This window comes from Ictidomys tridecemlineatus, chromosome 10 (assembly GCF_052094955.1).
Source record: "Ictidomys tridecemlineatus isolate mIctTri1 chromosome 10, mIctTri1.hap1, whole genome shotgun sequence".
Classification (NCBI taxonomy): domain Eukaryota; kingdom Metazoa; phylum Chordata; class Mammalia; order Rodentia; family Sciuridae; genus Ictidomys; species Ictidomys tridecemlineatus.
In genome coordinates, this window is record NC_135486.1 from 62,930,698 (window position 1) to 62,946,941 (window position 16,244).

The window sequence follows — 16,244 nt, forward strand, 5'->3', positions numbered from 1 at the left end:
CTGAGATTTTGTAGTCAATCAGTAAATATTTGGATGAATGCTTTAATTAATTTAGAAAATTTTGTTTACAATTAAAATAACTATTCAAAGAGTAAAATTAATCATAATCTTGAGATAAAGTTCTGCTTAAATGCCTACTTCCATGTGCTAAAAAGGAAATAGATTTGGGTAGTGGTAGAAAGAATATAGGATTGCAATTTCTGTAACAATAGCATGGTCAAATTGTACAGATAGGTCCTGGGGTCATGGCTCAGTGGTAAAGCGCTTGCCTAGCATGTGTGAGGCACTGGGTTCTATTCTCAGCACTGCATATTAATAAATAAAGGTCCATCGACAACTAAAAAAGTATTTTAAAAAATTATACAGATAGTTAAAATCATACATTTAACTAAAGACCAAGTAATTTTTACATTTAAAAAATTATAGACAGCTGGGAGTGATGGTGCATGCATGCCTATAATTCCAGCAGCTTGGGAGACTGAGGCAGGAGGATCATGAGTTCAAAGCCAGCCTCAGCAACTTAGCAAAGTGCTAAGCAACTCAGACTGTGTCTCTAAATAAAATACAAAAAAAGACTGAGGATGTGGCTCAGTGGTCAAGTGCCCCTGAGTTCAATCCTTAGGCCCCGCCACTCAAAAATTTAGTTTTAGAGTGCTTTATTTTATTAGGATATATGTAAATCTTTTTTATATGTTATTTTAGTAGGTACCTCAAAACTTTATTGAAGTGGTGAATTAATGATTCGTGTCTTCATTTAGTTGATAGCAACATTTTGTAAACATTATCAGATTGGATTTTAGTAAGCTTCTTTTTCGTCATTTTCTCTACTAAATCACCAATAGCATTTTAAATCCTCCCAAACATCTATACTGTCCTCAAAAACTCATGTCATTGCATTAAAAGATTTGTAAATATAAAAAAAAAATAGTGTTTGAGATAACCTTTTCAACCAGCTAGAAGTGTCAAAAACCAGTCCGAATTTCCTATTTTGCTGTGGAAACTTCTGCAAAGTGACTCGGTAGTCTCCTTTCACATGTGGGAAAGACCTGCTGTGGGCAACCTGTCACAGATTCTCATAAAAGCGTTTCTTTCTTTTTAAATTTCTGACTTGTTTTTCTGCTTATTTTTAAATTTCTGACTTGCTTATCTGCTTATTGGAAATATGTACTATTGTAATAATTTTAAACATTAGAAATACATATAATGTAGAAGATGAAAAGTATTCTATTAAGAACAAATAAAAAAATATATAATTAAAACAGTGAAAAAAAAGTGTTCTGTGATCTCATCCCAAAGTGAATCACTAGTAATTTACACATATGCCCACAGATGTTTCAGTACACACACACACAATCATTATTCTTGTCATTATTACTATTGCCATCACTGTCATGAATAAAAAGGAGGTATGTCTTTTGTTGAGCTTAATTCTTGGCTTAAGTATTTACTTGGCATTTCTTATTTGAATAGCAAATATTTATCTGTCCTAATTCCCGATATATTCCTGCAGTCAACACGTTTCTGATTAACTTACAGCTGTAACCTACAAGAACTGTTCAATTTGGAAGAGCAAACAAAGTCTGTTGTACACAATAGTCAGGCTAAGAAGTAAAGGGAAATGAAGAAACACTGCCATGAGAAAAGCAAATTTCCTCTCTAGTCCTGTTTATAAAGCCAACGCCCAGGTGATCAGAGTAGATCACAGATCATCAGGATTCTCTAAAAATCATGTAGCTCATGCAGAAGAAAACCAGGAAAACACAGTCCAAGTGTTCACAGATTTATACAACAGCACATCTCCTGACTAGAATCAGGAAAGAATCAGGCAGGGTTAAGAGGTTCAGGGTAAGAAACAGGTGATATATGTGTTCCACTGCCTACTAAAAAACTGTTACACAAAAGATTCTCACTATGGCCCAGCATGGTGGCACATGCCTATAATCCCAGCTTCTTGGGAGGCTGAGGCAGGAGGATCACCAAAGCCAGCCTCAGCAAAAGTGAGGTGCTAAGCAATGCAGTGAGACCCTGACTCGAAATAAAATACAAAATAGGGCTGGGGATGTGTGGCTCAGTGGTTGAGTGCCCCTGAGTTCAATCCCTGGTACCAAACACAACAACAACAAAAAAGATGCTCAATTACATTTTCTCTATCAGTTTATGTATGACACACTTTGGGACCATTTTAAAAATGTCTCTAACTCTTCCAGAATCCACTAGTAAGTTTGCAAGACCAATCCATTATTTGAACCTTCTTTTAATTATTTGAATACCTCCTGTTTACTTGCAACATTCAAGGCATTAGGATCCAAAGGTAGTTGCAAGATATTCCAGGTCTGCTAGGACTCCACACAGGCTTACTTGCTTAAGCAATCACCAGGGGAGAGAGGAGGATGGCAGTGACATGCTTAGGATTCTCTGGAGTGACATGGATGGACATCTAAGCTCATCCCAAGTCAGAAAAGTCTTCTTTGGAGTGCTGACTCTAGACTTGACACCAAAGACTCAGAAGGCTTTGGGCAGGTCAACGTCTCCTAAGGTTTGTTGCTTGATTGGTGCTGTTGATATGGTTGCTATATTGCTCTGTGTGTGTCTGTGCATTGCCTAAACATATAAAGTCCATGTGTCAAGAATGAATTGCATATTATTACCCTATGTGCATACGTGACTACACAACCAGTGTCATCATGTACAACCAGAAGAATGAGAAGTTATATTTCATTTATGTAGGATGTGTCAAAATGCATTCTACTGTCATGTATAACTAATTAGAACAACAACAACAACAAAAGAATCCACTAATCACCGGCAGTTTGGCCAGGACAGGCAGGAAGGGTGTTCAGGCCCAGCTGTTCCTTGGCCAGCAGCGGCTTCATTACCTGGGAGTTTGTGAGAAACAGTGTCAGGCCATGCCCCAGGCTCACTGAGTTAGACTGAGCATTTTAACAAGATCCCTGTGTTATTTGTGTTGTTTATGTTATTCAAGTTTAAGAAGCACTATTGTAGGAGAGGGAACAGCATGTAAAGACTGGCAAGAAGCACCCTTTGTGGTGGAGAAAGTGTCAAGACCAAGTTCCAGGCAGGGTGAGAATGCTGAAAGGCTGGCAGGAGGGTAGTGAAGATGACCCCTGTCTGTCCTTGCCCCAGGTGTCATCCTGGTCATTTTTAACCAAGTTATGTTCCATCTTGCTTAAAATGTCAATTGCTTATTGAAAAACCTCAAAGCATAGGTCAAACTGATAAGGAACAGAGATCTCGGACCTATTGTGGGGAACTAGTAGGATGCTGATTAGGCATTTCATAACTATAACCAGTGTTACTCACTCTCCAGAGGGGCTGGTGGAGAGTCTACTTTAATTTTCAAGAATGAAAGGGTACCCTAAGTCAGGGTGTGCTGTCACTGCCAAGAGTCCTGTTCCACACAACTGCTTTCATATCTTAACCCATACCTACATGAGACTTGCACTGAAGGTTCAAAAGGCACCGTCTTTCCCTTTCAGTGTTATAAGTTAGTATTTAAATTAAAATGTGCTTTTTCTCTTTTATCAATTAAAAGGGAAAGAACATCTCATATAACTGTGGCAGACAACCTCATGGTGTCCTCCTGATCTCTCCAGCTTCCCACAACATTACTATTGTGTGTTTTTAAAATTTGTTTCTCTTCTCAAATACACTTTGAGTTTATTAAGTTTTAGGTGCCACGTTTTGACTTTTTGTGCTCCCAAATGCCCCAGACAGTAACTGCTCAATAATTTTTTTTTAAATAAACGAGGAATATAGCAATACAGATGTATACAAATAGCCGAAGGAATCTCTCTGACCTATAGTCACATGGCCAACCAAGGTTATGTGTCCTCTCATGCTTTGGCAGATTTTATTTAAATTCCAATTTTGTACCATTAGATATGTCATCTTATTGAAAACAAACTGCATAATCCTTCTGGAAGTGCAATGATCCTACCCAGAAAGGAGGTTTTAAACACACAGTGATACTGGAACCAATGCAGTCATTAGGTTGGAAAACCAATCACCAAAATGTTAACAAGAGAAGACAAGGAAACAGAGTGTCACTAGATCCTAGCAATCTAACTGAGGGAAACGGTTGATTCTGTTTAGATATATTAAATCATCCTTGCAGATTGCAAAGGGCCTTAAATAAGCAAGGCACTCCAAAATTTGTAGGCCTATTTAACAACATAAGCTTCTGGATTTTTATCCATATTTAAAAACAATCACATGTCATTTCCCACATGTTAGTGAGGTAGGGTGCTTCAAGCAGCAAGCTCTGAGAATGATTCCCAGAGGCAGGTGCAGGAGCAGGTGGACTCAGCCTCCAGCTGAATGCAGACTCCACTCCCTCTCCAGACAGGGAGGGAGGAGCTTGTGGCAGAGTAGCTCTGGCCCTGGAGGTGGATTTTGTGGCCCATGTGCAAGTTGCTATTTCATCTGGCTTTTCCTGGATTCTACATGATTTCTGCTCTCCCACACTCCCTGGCCATTGACTCAGCAGACCTGCTCTCCCTGGTAAAAACATGCTCAAAACTGGAATGAAAACCATGGTAGTTTTCATTCTGCTGCTCAGACTGCACGAGTTCCTTCTCCAGTCATTCAAAGCATCAACCAGGAATCTGAGGCCACCAAATCAAAGCAATAGATGATCAGGAAGTGAACTGTAAGGCTCCATCCCAGGACCTCATACCCTGCAGTATAACCTCCCCTGGCTTGTTTCTGGCAGAACCTATAGCCCCATTTCTGCAATTCCGCTGTCACTGGTCATTAGTTCTAATAGGAGAGCAATTGTTTCCTGATGGGATACAGAGCTGCATTTGTTGGCAGCAGTGCTCTGCTAATTGTTGGAAACCTGGCTTTTAACCCTGGGCTTGCCATCTACTACTCCAGACTCAGGCTGTCCAGAGGACTGAGGTCCTCATGAATTGCAGGCAGCCACCTAGGTGAGTGTCCTATTCACTTGTGACAGCGTTTTAATACTGAGAAGTGGTCTGGGAACAGTCAGCACATGAGAGGTTGTCTTTCAGGTCTGAGAAGTTTTCCTGAAATCGGAACACATCAAGGCCGACACACACTAGCTCTCCAAAATAAGACAAATTGCTTGGACACTGGGGACTGCTTTTGCATAGAGAGGAGGATATGGTAAGAGTGGCTGAGTGCCAGACTACATTCACCTCCAGCATGGCCCAGGGGCACACAGGCACCACTTGAGTTTACTGACTCCCAGACTAGATGCCTTAGAACACAGTGTGGAAGACAGTCTGAAGGGGAACAGAAGAGGGAAAAAGCATTTCCCTCCAAGTACGTATTCAGCCCTTCCACACCATCACACTCACCATTCCCCCCTCTCATTAGAAACGCCACCATGATTACATCCTGATTGCTTTTCTGTTTCTAATCTCTCTAGAACAGAGGAATACAGAGCCATAAACGGACAGTCCTGAAAATGGCTCTGAATTTTTCTGAAGAAACTGTAGTCTCGTTTTTCTCAACTACCACCACCCCTGGACAGCACTAAGCCTTCCTTGTCTCAGGGTGATGTCTCCTGAATTCTGAAATTGTTTCCAAACATGTTTCTTTTTGCTGACCACTTTCTCAGTTCAGGGAGTAAAGACAGAGGAATGAAGGGGAGAGAATATATACCCTTTGGTATTATTTTATCAGTAAGTGAAGAAAACAAATATCAGTAGGCTTGCCTGCTGCCCACTGTCTTCCCTGGTGAGCCCCAATTAGCACAGCATCTTAACACGTGGGAGACAAACATGGAGGTTGGAAGATCTAAAAATAAGTTGACTGGTCAGTTCTTTTAAGGCAAGAAAGCCAGTTTATTTATTACTCAGTAAAAGTGTCACCAACATCATATTAGTGACCATAACCACGTTTTTTGCCACACCTAATGCATACACAGAGCCAGAAGCAACCATGCAAAATAGGTTAGAGCACTTATCCTAAAAGTTAACCAAGACTTCCCGCCTAGGGTACACACACTCCATGCAGGACTTGCTATCCATTTTTACCAATAACTTTTTTCTTTTCTGTGCCTTATTTTTATAAAACTGACCCCTCAGGTGTTTTTTTCCAATTCCACCTTCCTTTATCACTTTAATGGATGCCTGGACTTCTGCTTCCTCTTCAGGGTTTTTCTTTTCCCTATGGTAATGACCAACTATTGTTATTACAATTCATCCCAAGGAATTCCAAGTAGCTTCCTTTGAGAGAAGACCTTAGTCCAGTTTGCTGCCTTGCAGCTCAGCTAAAAGTGTCCCCTAGCACCTCACGGGGTGCCAGTCTTTCAGCCAGTTCAGATGATCCCCTTTCCTGAGGTTACCAGAATGCTTTCATTTGGATTCCTTCCTTACCATGAATGTAAACGGGTATTTTGTGTTTTACTGATGATGAAATCAGCCTAGAGATTTAAGTAACTTACTGTAAGTAAGGGCAGGGCCCCAAATGAGGTTTTCTGTCTCCAAATTCCCAAGCTCACAACAAAGTGGTGACTATGAAACTCACTAACTGTATTTCTCAAGAGTTTCTTCTTAGAGTCTAATTTTAGATTTCGAGTGCTATTTGCACCGTCAGGTTTCAACCAGTTTGCGACTTCTGTGGAAAACCTACTTTCACTGCAGGGAAAAATCAAATATCTTCTGCTGGGCATTCTTTGTGCTTAAGTTATCCAAAATTCCTCGGAGGGAATTCATGCGAGGCTACAGAACCACAATGAGGATGTACATGCAACACGCTTGACTTTTGACTATCTTTGAGGTTGGAGGACAGGAATTAGAGTTTCCACATGGCCCGGCAACTCCATGTCTGGGTGCATACCAACAGAAAAAAAAGCAGGCTCTCAAAGAGACTCCTGTTCCCCATGTTCATAACAGCACCATTCATGACAGCCAGAGATGGAAGCAACTCAGGTGTCTGCTGATGGATGAGTGGATAAGAAAGATGGGGCCCATCCATAAATGAGATATTATTCAGCCTTAATAAGGGAGGAAGTCCTGACACATGCTATTAACAGATGAACCTTGAAGACACTGTGCTGAGTGACACAAGCCAGTCACAAACGGACAACTACTGTAAGAGTCCATGTAGATGAAATCTCATTCAGAGTAATCACAGCCTTAGAGACAGAAAATAGCAGGGTGATTCTAGTGACTGAGGGACAAGGGGAGTGAGCGGGTAGCATCTGGGGATAGTTTCAGTGAGGAAAATAAAAATGTTCTGGAGATGAATGTTGGGGACTGTCACACAACCATGTGAAAGTAGTTAATATTGCTAGGTTGTACACTTAAAAATGGTTAAAAGAGTAACCTTTATGTTATGCATATGTAAACACACACAAGGTTAGGAGGCAGAACAATGAACCCTGCTGTGGAGGGAACGTGGGAAGGCTTCACAGAGGAGGTGGCTTTGGGAAGATGAGGAGACTGAGTATTAGGGTCTGAGGGAAGAGCATAGGCAGTAAGAAGCTTGCCACAAGGGCCTGTTAGGGAACCACCAATACTCGGCTGACTCCAGCACTGCATCCTAGCAGGCAAGTCACAGATGACCCTGTAATGGCCAAGGAGCAGATCTTTTTTTTTTTTTTTTTTTTTTTTTTAAAGAGAGAGTGAGAGAGGGGAGAGAGAGAGAGAGAGAGAGAGAGAGAGAGAGAGAGAATTATTTCAATATTTATTATTTTTTAGTTCTTGGTGGACACAACATCTTTGTTGGTATGTGGTGCTGAGGATCGAACCCGGGCCGCACGCATGCCAGGCGAGCGCGCTACCACTTGAGCCACATCCCCAGCCCAAGGAGCAGATCTTGAAAGCTAGAAGTTTGGGCTTTATTCTGTAGACACTGAGAAGCCACTGGAGTCCTTGAAACTGGAGAGATGACCATGCTAAATTTTGGAAAGATCATGCTGGTGAGGAGTGAAGAGTGGGTCAAAGGGAAAGGGACTAGAGGCACAGATGGTGGCCGGGGGACTCCTGCACCAGGGAATGCGGGGATGGAGAGGGATGTTCAGAGGACACGAGAGTCCTTGCGAGCAGGCTTGTGGAGTGGCAGAGAGCCCCCAGCTGCTGGCTTGGCTTCAGAGCAAATGGAGTTGCCTTTGTATTCACTCCTGGCCCCTCTCCACCCCCAGCTAAGCTGACCCAGTCTCCAGGTGCCACATTTGCAGAATGATTGCTCAGAATCCCTGAACCTCAGCACTTCTACCGTAATGGTCCACCCCCTGACTTCCAGGTTATCCTCCACCCCTCCCAATTGGGCATGGTCCTGGCTCCCTTGGATCTCATTCATGAGCTTTGCTAGCCCTTCATAATTCTCCACTCCAATCTGTGCCAACCCAGGGGGTAGAGATGGTCTTGAGAAGTCCTCAGGTCAGGAATGCCATGGGGCCCAAAGGATTACGGGAGGACTAGCAGTGAGGAGTTGGAAGGTGGGAAAGAAAATACACTTGGATATGCTCAGTATGATGTGCCTTGTGTCCTAATGTCCTAGTGAGCCCATCTGCATCCCTTTATTGAGTGAGTTCTTATAACCACATTAAGCCTCAGACAAAAAATAATCTCAATTTCTTTTCCCAAGAATAGGTACTAGAATCTCTCCAATGAAGGTCTCCCGCTCACCCCACTTGGACCCTTATTCTCCTTCCTCAGATACCCTCCCCTCAGATTTCTCTGCAGAGCTGCCCCCCTCCAAGCAAACAGTCTGCAGGAGCCAGCGTCCAAGGGCACCAACCTGGAATCCATCAGTAATCACCTTTCCCTGTGGTACCCAAGCTCTCAGCCAGCACCTCGTCTGCCACCTGGGCTGCTCATGCTCTCTGCTGGCACTAGGCAGTCTCAGAAACAGGCAATCCTACCTGCACAGTGATCACGTTCTTCAGGTGAGCAAAGAACCCTTGCCTTTGGTGGTCACTCCGTGGGCATCTCCACTGGAGGCCCATCAGCAGCCTCCCACTCAGCCGCAGTGGAACTGGTGTCCTCCACGCTGGTAGCCAGCTGGGTCTCTTGTCTGCAGTTAAATCCTGGCCTCTGTTCAGCTGGCTTAGGGTAGCATGATTCTCCTGGCATTACAGGGGCATGGAAAACGGAGGCAGCCTGCGTTGGCAAAGTAAAATGCTGCTGTGCTCTCTGATGTCAGCAGAGGAAGCCACAGTGGTGAAGGAAATGTCTTCATGAATCTCAAGAGCACAATGCCCACCTCAGGAGGGCCCAGCTGCCAAAGCCCAATGCACCAAACCCTCTGGCAGGACACCTGCTGTCCTCGATGCCAAGAGTCCCTGGGACAGTGTTCTCTAAACCCTTACACTGCTTTTTCACGAGGTGATGGAGCTCAGAAATCTGTTTCCAGGAAGGCAAATGGCCCTCTCTCCCTCTGGCTCATTGGCAGGTGGCCATGCTTGTATCACATGGGGAATTTGGCAAATCAAGTCCAATTCCTTTGCAGTGCGGCTGCAGCAAGGATTTCCAGTTAGTGATTTCGTGGTGGCTCCTGTGAGTCATGGCTCCTTGACTTCTGCAGAGGAGGCTGTCCTATGTCTGTCCCTGAGAGGATCATCCTTACTCTTGCTTGAGAATTCTGCAGTCCTTGGGGGAAGAACAACTAAACTGCCACCAGAATGAGGCCTGAGTCTAGTCCCGGCAGGGCCACGTGCCTCTGCTTGTAAACTCAACAAACCTGTAGTGTTGCTGTTTTTCCTTCCCTTTGTGCTGACATCTGTCCCCCCTTTCCTCAACTTTTTAAAATATCAATTATAAATTACTGTCATCATTTTAATTCCATGCATGGTATGAATGTCTGTATTACTATTTTATTAACAAATTCTTATATACATACATGCATGTATAAGACAATATATTTCTACTTTTTATTGAGAAATTATGCCAAATCCTGGGCCAAATGTTCACTTTATGAACATTTTCACATTTAATCCTCACAACAATTCTGCCAGGTGGATTTTTTTTTCCAATTTCACAAATAAGGAATCCAAGATCTTTCCCATATTGCTCTGCTTTTGAATGGTGGCATCTGGCCTTTGATTCCTGAGTCCATCCTCTTAGCTGCTAACTCGACCATGTCTGTGGGGGTGTGTTACATGTATGGATATAAAGACCACATAATAGGTGTGCAATAAATATTTGTTGAGTGACTATGATGTGTTATTTGTATTTGCTCAGAACTTCCATGGTACTACTTCACTAGAAATTGATACCAATCACTTTATTTTATGGATACAGATTATACCTTAAAAGATTCACATTATAACATCACATTGGAGACTAGAACAAGGGCTATTAAAGTAGATGCTTATAATAGATACAAAACCACATTACATACAGTTCTCAATTTCTACTCCTGGCTCAACCCTAAAGCACCTGGCAGAGTCTTTTGAATTAGTTCCTTAATAAATACTTGTAAATGTGTTCTAGCATACTGCGTGCCATGTAGGTGTTAGGCCCTCAATAGATAATTTTCGATAAATAATTATTGCCACTCCCATCAATCACTGTTTGAGCTGGGTCTGTGGATTCCTCCATGTGCTGTTAGTGAGACGAATGTGGGTTTGACTGTATTTATCATCCTTGCACCAGCTCCAGTTTAACTCAGGGACACATGTCCAACAGAGAGCTAGGAGTTGAAGGAACTGAAAGAGAACTGTTTGTCTTTCCAACATGAAAACTGACTGTTGTGGGTAATAAAATCCTTGTCAATGTATGCCTTTAGGAGAGAGAGAGTGAAAAGAAACATTTTTACTTTGAGATGTTTGTTAGCTCTGTTATAACACACACACATGTGTGTGCGCGCAGGCACACAGACACACACCCACACAGCCCTGAAGCAGTTTAAATCCTGTGACTTCACACCTCTAAGTGTTATTTGCATCTCAGGTGGTGCTTCCTGCCTCACTTAATTCCACAACTGTCAGATCACCTGCCTCAGCCTAATGGACTGAATCGATTTTTTCTTCTTGAAGGCTTTTTGGAGGAAAATATTTCTTGGCCCTATCATGAACTCAGAGGCCCTTGTTAGTAAATACCATGCAAATGATACATGTCAAAGACGGTGCGCTTTTACAGGTTGCCAGCATTTAAAAATTCTTCTGATGCATAGTGTGATACAAGGTAGCCCCCAAAAGTAGATCCAGATTCCAAAAATAGGGTAATTTAAGATTAAAAAAAAATATAGTGAGGCCTATATAAATGGGTGACTATCACCCATTGCCTGAGATGAGCTGTTTGTTTTAGTTGGCTCTAAAAAAAATCTTGGAATGATTGTAAAAGCATGACATTTAGTAGAGAAAAACGGCAGGCCTTCCAACCAAGTCCAAAACATCAATAGTTGAGTAAAGAATAGAGACAACACTTGTGGGAAGAAATGTCCAGGGTTTCAGTCAAAAGCAAGCTTCATAAGAAAGCATAGTTTATAGATTGAAGGCTTTCGTCCATCCTTCTGCTGCCTGTCAAAAATAAAAGCCACCTGGGCTGACTGGTCTGACCTTGGGACAAACCTCGGTTTGCTTGGGGCTGTCACTGCCACTGCCAACAGTGGTTACTAAGCTGCTCACTGTCCACTTATCCAGCATTACCAAGTCCAGATGTGTCACGGAGACTTGACTCATACCTATCTGTCCCCTCCCCAGCTCAAATGGCTGCTAGCACTGTCTAGAATAAAGGAGGTGAAGGACTCTCTCAGCCATGTTGCTTGGACTCTGTGGGGCACTTCACGAAGCTTGGGTCCCAGTCCGAGAACTGTACTGAAATACTCTCACTTGGGGAAGGAGTGCCCAGGACAAGGAGTCTTCAAACTGCCACAAGAGGAAAGACTTTTAAAAAGTATGAAAGTTTCTCCAGAAGATAAAAAGATGGCGATGATGAAGAAAGATCAGAGGGCTGCCACCTGGCAGTGGGATCTGGTTTCCGTGTGACCACAGCTACGGCACCGGGAGACTTCCCTGCCGGGTGTTCCAGCCCTGGGAGGAAAGCCCCATGGTACCAGCACAGACAGGGGGCTGCAGGTGTCAGAGGGTAGCCGTGCTAGAGTAGGTTTCCGATCCTGGCCCTGCCAACCTTGAGGTTCTAAAGAGTGTCTAAGGAATCTTTTCTTCCCCTCTGCAGCAAGTTACCAGTCATCAGTGATAGACCCTGTGCCCAGGTGAAGGGACAGGGTAACAGGGTGCCTGCACTATACATAGCAGACAGTTTGCCGTGTAGCTGTGCAGTCAGATGGGACTGCGCCATGAGCGGATGCTTGGCCTTCCCGCTCCTGCGCAAGCTCTGAGGTCCCAGCTGACAGCAATGGAGCCTAGCAAGCTGGGAGGAAGGAGTGTTCAGGCATCGTGACTTCCGTGGTCGGCAGCAGCTTTCCAGGGTGACATCTCTTGCTGCCTTTTTCTTTTTGCTGTCTTCATGTTGCTTCTTCTGCTTCTTTGAAGGTTCCTGGTCAATGGGTGCGGGCTTCCCAAAGGGATCAGTTTTCAGGAGTCCTGGCTGCATGAACTCCTTCCATTTCTCCAGCATGACGATGCCCTGCTCTGTCTGGTGGTTCTCCAGGATGCTGCAGAGGGTACGGGTGGTAGTGCACATCATAGTGTTGAGCCTATGGACAAACTTCACCTTATCCATCATCTTCTTGGTCAGCCTGTATCTGATTTGGAGCTGGTGAGCCTGATGATCTAATTAATACAAGAGACTAACCCTTAGAAGGCTCTGGAGCCTGGAAACAGGCTCCAGGTCAAGCATCTTACTGGCAGCTTGTTTCCAAGACTCTGAGACGATATTCATATAAGGGGTCCCCCAGAGACTGTAGACCTCTTCTGCCTTGGCAATCATCTCTTTAAATATCTTCCATGACTTGTTATGATGGGGTGGCAGGTACACAAACTGTCCAGTCTTCTCAAACTGATGGACTCGAAAGATCCTGCAGGTGTCACAGCCATGGGAGCCAACCTCCTGGTGAAAGCAGGTGGACAGGCCAGCATACTTGATGGGCAGATCCTCTAGCCACAGCCACTTACCCTGGTGGAGAGCACAATGGGCTTCTCTGAGGTGGCAATGAGGTATTTCTCACCATAGGGGTTGCCATCGGGCTTCTCAGTACCTTTCCCATTGCCTTATGAAGCTCTTCATAAACTGGCTGAGCTGTGCCACCTCCTGCACGACTTCCTCCCTCACCAGAAAGGGGGTGTAAAAAGGAGTGTGGCCCCGACTTCCCAACATATGGGGACACACTGAATGAGTGCCTGTTCCAGGAAAACCAGGACCTTCAGGAAGTAGCTAAACTCCCAGCCACCACGGCCCCCCTTTCTCCTTCAAAGCCATCTAACATCACCACCAGGTCCGCATGGGGATATTTCTTCCTGATGGCAAAATCAACCCGATACCTCTCTACTTTGTTGTCTGTATTCCCGTCACTACTGATGGGTACAGAGGGGTGCACAAGGTTCCCATTCTCTCTGATGATTTTGTCCATGCGGAGCTGGAATTTTTTGATTTGTGAGACTTTCAGGCTAGCTAAAATGTCTTCAGGGAGTTCATGGAAATTCAACATGTTCTCTGGCTGTCTCTCTCTCTCTCTCTCTCTCTCTCTCTCTCTCTCACACACACACACACACACACACACACACACACACACACATTGTCTTGCTACATAAGTTCTTCAGCTTACTCACGTTGTCTGCCCCAAATCTGCATTGTCTCGGTCCACCTTCACCAGCTGGTCTACTAGTCCTGAGTCCTTGAAGTGCTTCTTCTGCGTTAAGGACCCTTGATTCTTACCAGCTCTCCTCTCCACCTAGTCTCACCTCCCAGAATCCTTTTTTTTTTTTTGCTACAAAAGGAAGGACCCTTAAAGTGAAAAAGAATTACCATATGAGCCAGTAATTACACTTCTGGGTATAGAACCCAGAGAATTGACAGCAGGGTCTCAAACAGCTCTTCGAATGCTAATGTTCCTATCAGCATTATTCACAATAGTGGAGAGGTAGAGGCATCCAAGTGTCCATTGATGTATGAATAGGTAAACAAAATGTGATAAACCATACGATGGAATATTAACTTTAACAGGAAAGAAATTCTGGCACGTGCTACAACAGGGATGCATTTTGACCCAGTGAAGTAACACAAAGTCAGTCACAGAGCCAAATACTGTATGATCCCACTTACGGGAGATACCCAGGGAAGTCAAGTCACGGAGACAGAAAGTAGAACGGTCATAGCCAGGGGTGGAGGATGGGGAATCGGGAGTTGTAGTCTTCTGGGGGCAGAGTTTCTGCTTGGAAAGATGAAAAACTCCGGAATCAGATAGTGTTGATAGTTCCACAACAATGTAAACGCTTTTAATACCTAAGTTTTACAAAAGGAGTGTGTGCAGGGAAGGGAGTGTGACTGCTCTTTACTGAATGTCCAAGGATGAAAGCAGACTCCAGCCACTGTCCACCACTGTCCACCACTGTCCACCTCTGTCCACCACTGTCGCAGTGGTGCTCCAGACAGTAGGTGCAGTGGACTTGCAGTTGAGCCCTGTAGTGCACCTGCTCCCTGGCAGAGCTGGTCACAGAGCTTTCTGGTTGCACTTTGGCTGGTACATCCCTGTCCTCTGCTCTGTGCTTGGAGCCCTCCATACTGCCCCCTTCACTGGACCCTCCATGAACTGTGCATCATCCATGCATCCATGAGCCACTGGCTCCAAGGTTCTCTGAGCCTAAGGCCATATAAAGACCTCTGCCTGTGGCCAGTCTGCCACAGCCTAGGGCAGAGCAGGAGTCCATGGCTCAGCTAGTTTTTGTAAGGAGGATAATATTGACACCATCGACATATTCTAAGTGCTGGAATTCCCACCGGAAGCCCAGAAAGCACTATATTTACTCAGCACTCAAGTTGTGTTCCCAGATCTCAGCCCCACCCCATGGGACCAGCTCTGAGACACAGGACAGTCCAGAGCTGTCCAAGGCCAAAGTATTTCTCAATGTCCAAAGGTCATGAGAAGGATGACAGCTCTAAGACCATGTTCACCTATTTATTTAAAGGTTTATCTTCCCCCAAGGTGTCTTTTAAAGGTCACTGTGAGTATAAAGGTACAGAGGCTCTCAAAGAGGAGGTCTAGAAGCCCAATAGGGAAGGAAGGCCTGGGACCTGGGCAAAGTCTGACCTGTTCCTGCAGCTGGTCCAGTAAGCAGGGCAGGTGAGAACAGGAAGTATCTGCCCCACGTCTCTGGGAAAATAAACAGGCCTGTCTGCTAATGTTTGATGGGCAAATACTGTTCTCGAGAAGGACAAAATAGACCCTCCAGATGAGGCACTCCTGAAAGGTGATCAGGGAAAGCAGAGCCCGACCTCCCCAGGGTCTCTGTGCAGTGACAGATTCACAGGTCAGAATGACAAGGCTCCAGGGCCCACAGAGTGGTGGAACGTGGAGTGGCAGCCTGGGGAGGGGTGTGTGTCAAAGCACTAGAGGCAGGCATGACCTGCGGCCATGTGGAGCCCACCATGCAGGCACCACAAGCCAGTGCCCAGGCCAGCCAAGGCATCCACCTCCCCCTGCCACAGCCAGGTCTGGGCATGGGACTGATGCTTGCTGTAGAAGCTGGTTCCCCACAGCGCTGCAGCCACATCCACGACCTCCCCCTACCCCTGTGATCTGCCCTGATGAAATGGACGTGGGCAAGTTGAGTGGAAGTTGGGACTCCAGAGTTGACCCACAGTATTAGTGCGTGTCCAAACTCTAACTAGCATAAGTTTGAACCAATGGCAGTGACCCAAGTGCTATATCATCCCCTAGACTAGCATTTTCTGAGGGTGAAATTCCCTTATTCTCACTTGCATTGCAAAAGTTATGCTCCTGCTTTTCAATAAATTCTATCATTATGCTCACATGTCTCGTTCTGCCTTGTCTGTGGATTTTGTCCTTCAAATTTATAAGAAACCGGCACTTCTTGGCTGCCTAGACCCACCGGAATGGAGTTTCATCTTGTGAAACATTGTGTGTTTTTTCTAAAGTTAACAGAAAAGGACTCTCCCCAGAGGGGAAGCGGGAATGGGGAAGGAGAGTTGGTAGTAAGTTCTCGACACTGCTCTTACACTTCATCATCTCTTGACTCTCATCCATAAGACAAGGAGACTTATATGAGGGCTTCAGGAAATACTTGAGGTGGTATGTTTTCTCTACCAACTTGCTTAATTTCTTCTGAAATTTCTGAGAAGTGTCCTGGGTTATAGTGCTCTGTAAAGTGACCAGAATACTAATGATCA

At 44.6% G+C, this 16,244-nt stretch overlaps 1 long non-coding RNA gene and 1 pseudogene across 1 annotated transcript; one reads left to right on the forward strand and one right to left on the reverse strand.

Annotated features, from left to right (window-relative positions):
• The first annotated feature begins 7,587 nt into the window (after positions 1-7,587).
• LOC144367303 (uncharacterized) lies at positions 7,588-10,148 on the forward strand. The gene is made up of 3 exons (XR_013426632.1): positions 7,588-7,912; positions 8,586-8,881; positions 9,074-10,148. It is a non-coding gene; the product is annotated as an uncharacterized LOC144367303 (long non-coding RNA).
• A 1,310-nt stretch (positions 10,149-11,458) lies between these two features.
• On the reverse strand, positions 11,459-14,617 carry LOC101957401 (serine--tRNA ligase, cytoplasmic-like; annotated as a pseudogene).
• Positions 14,618-16,244: the final 1,627 nt, after the last annotated feature.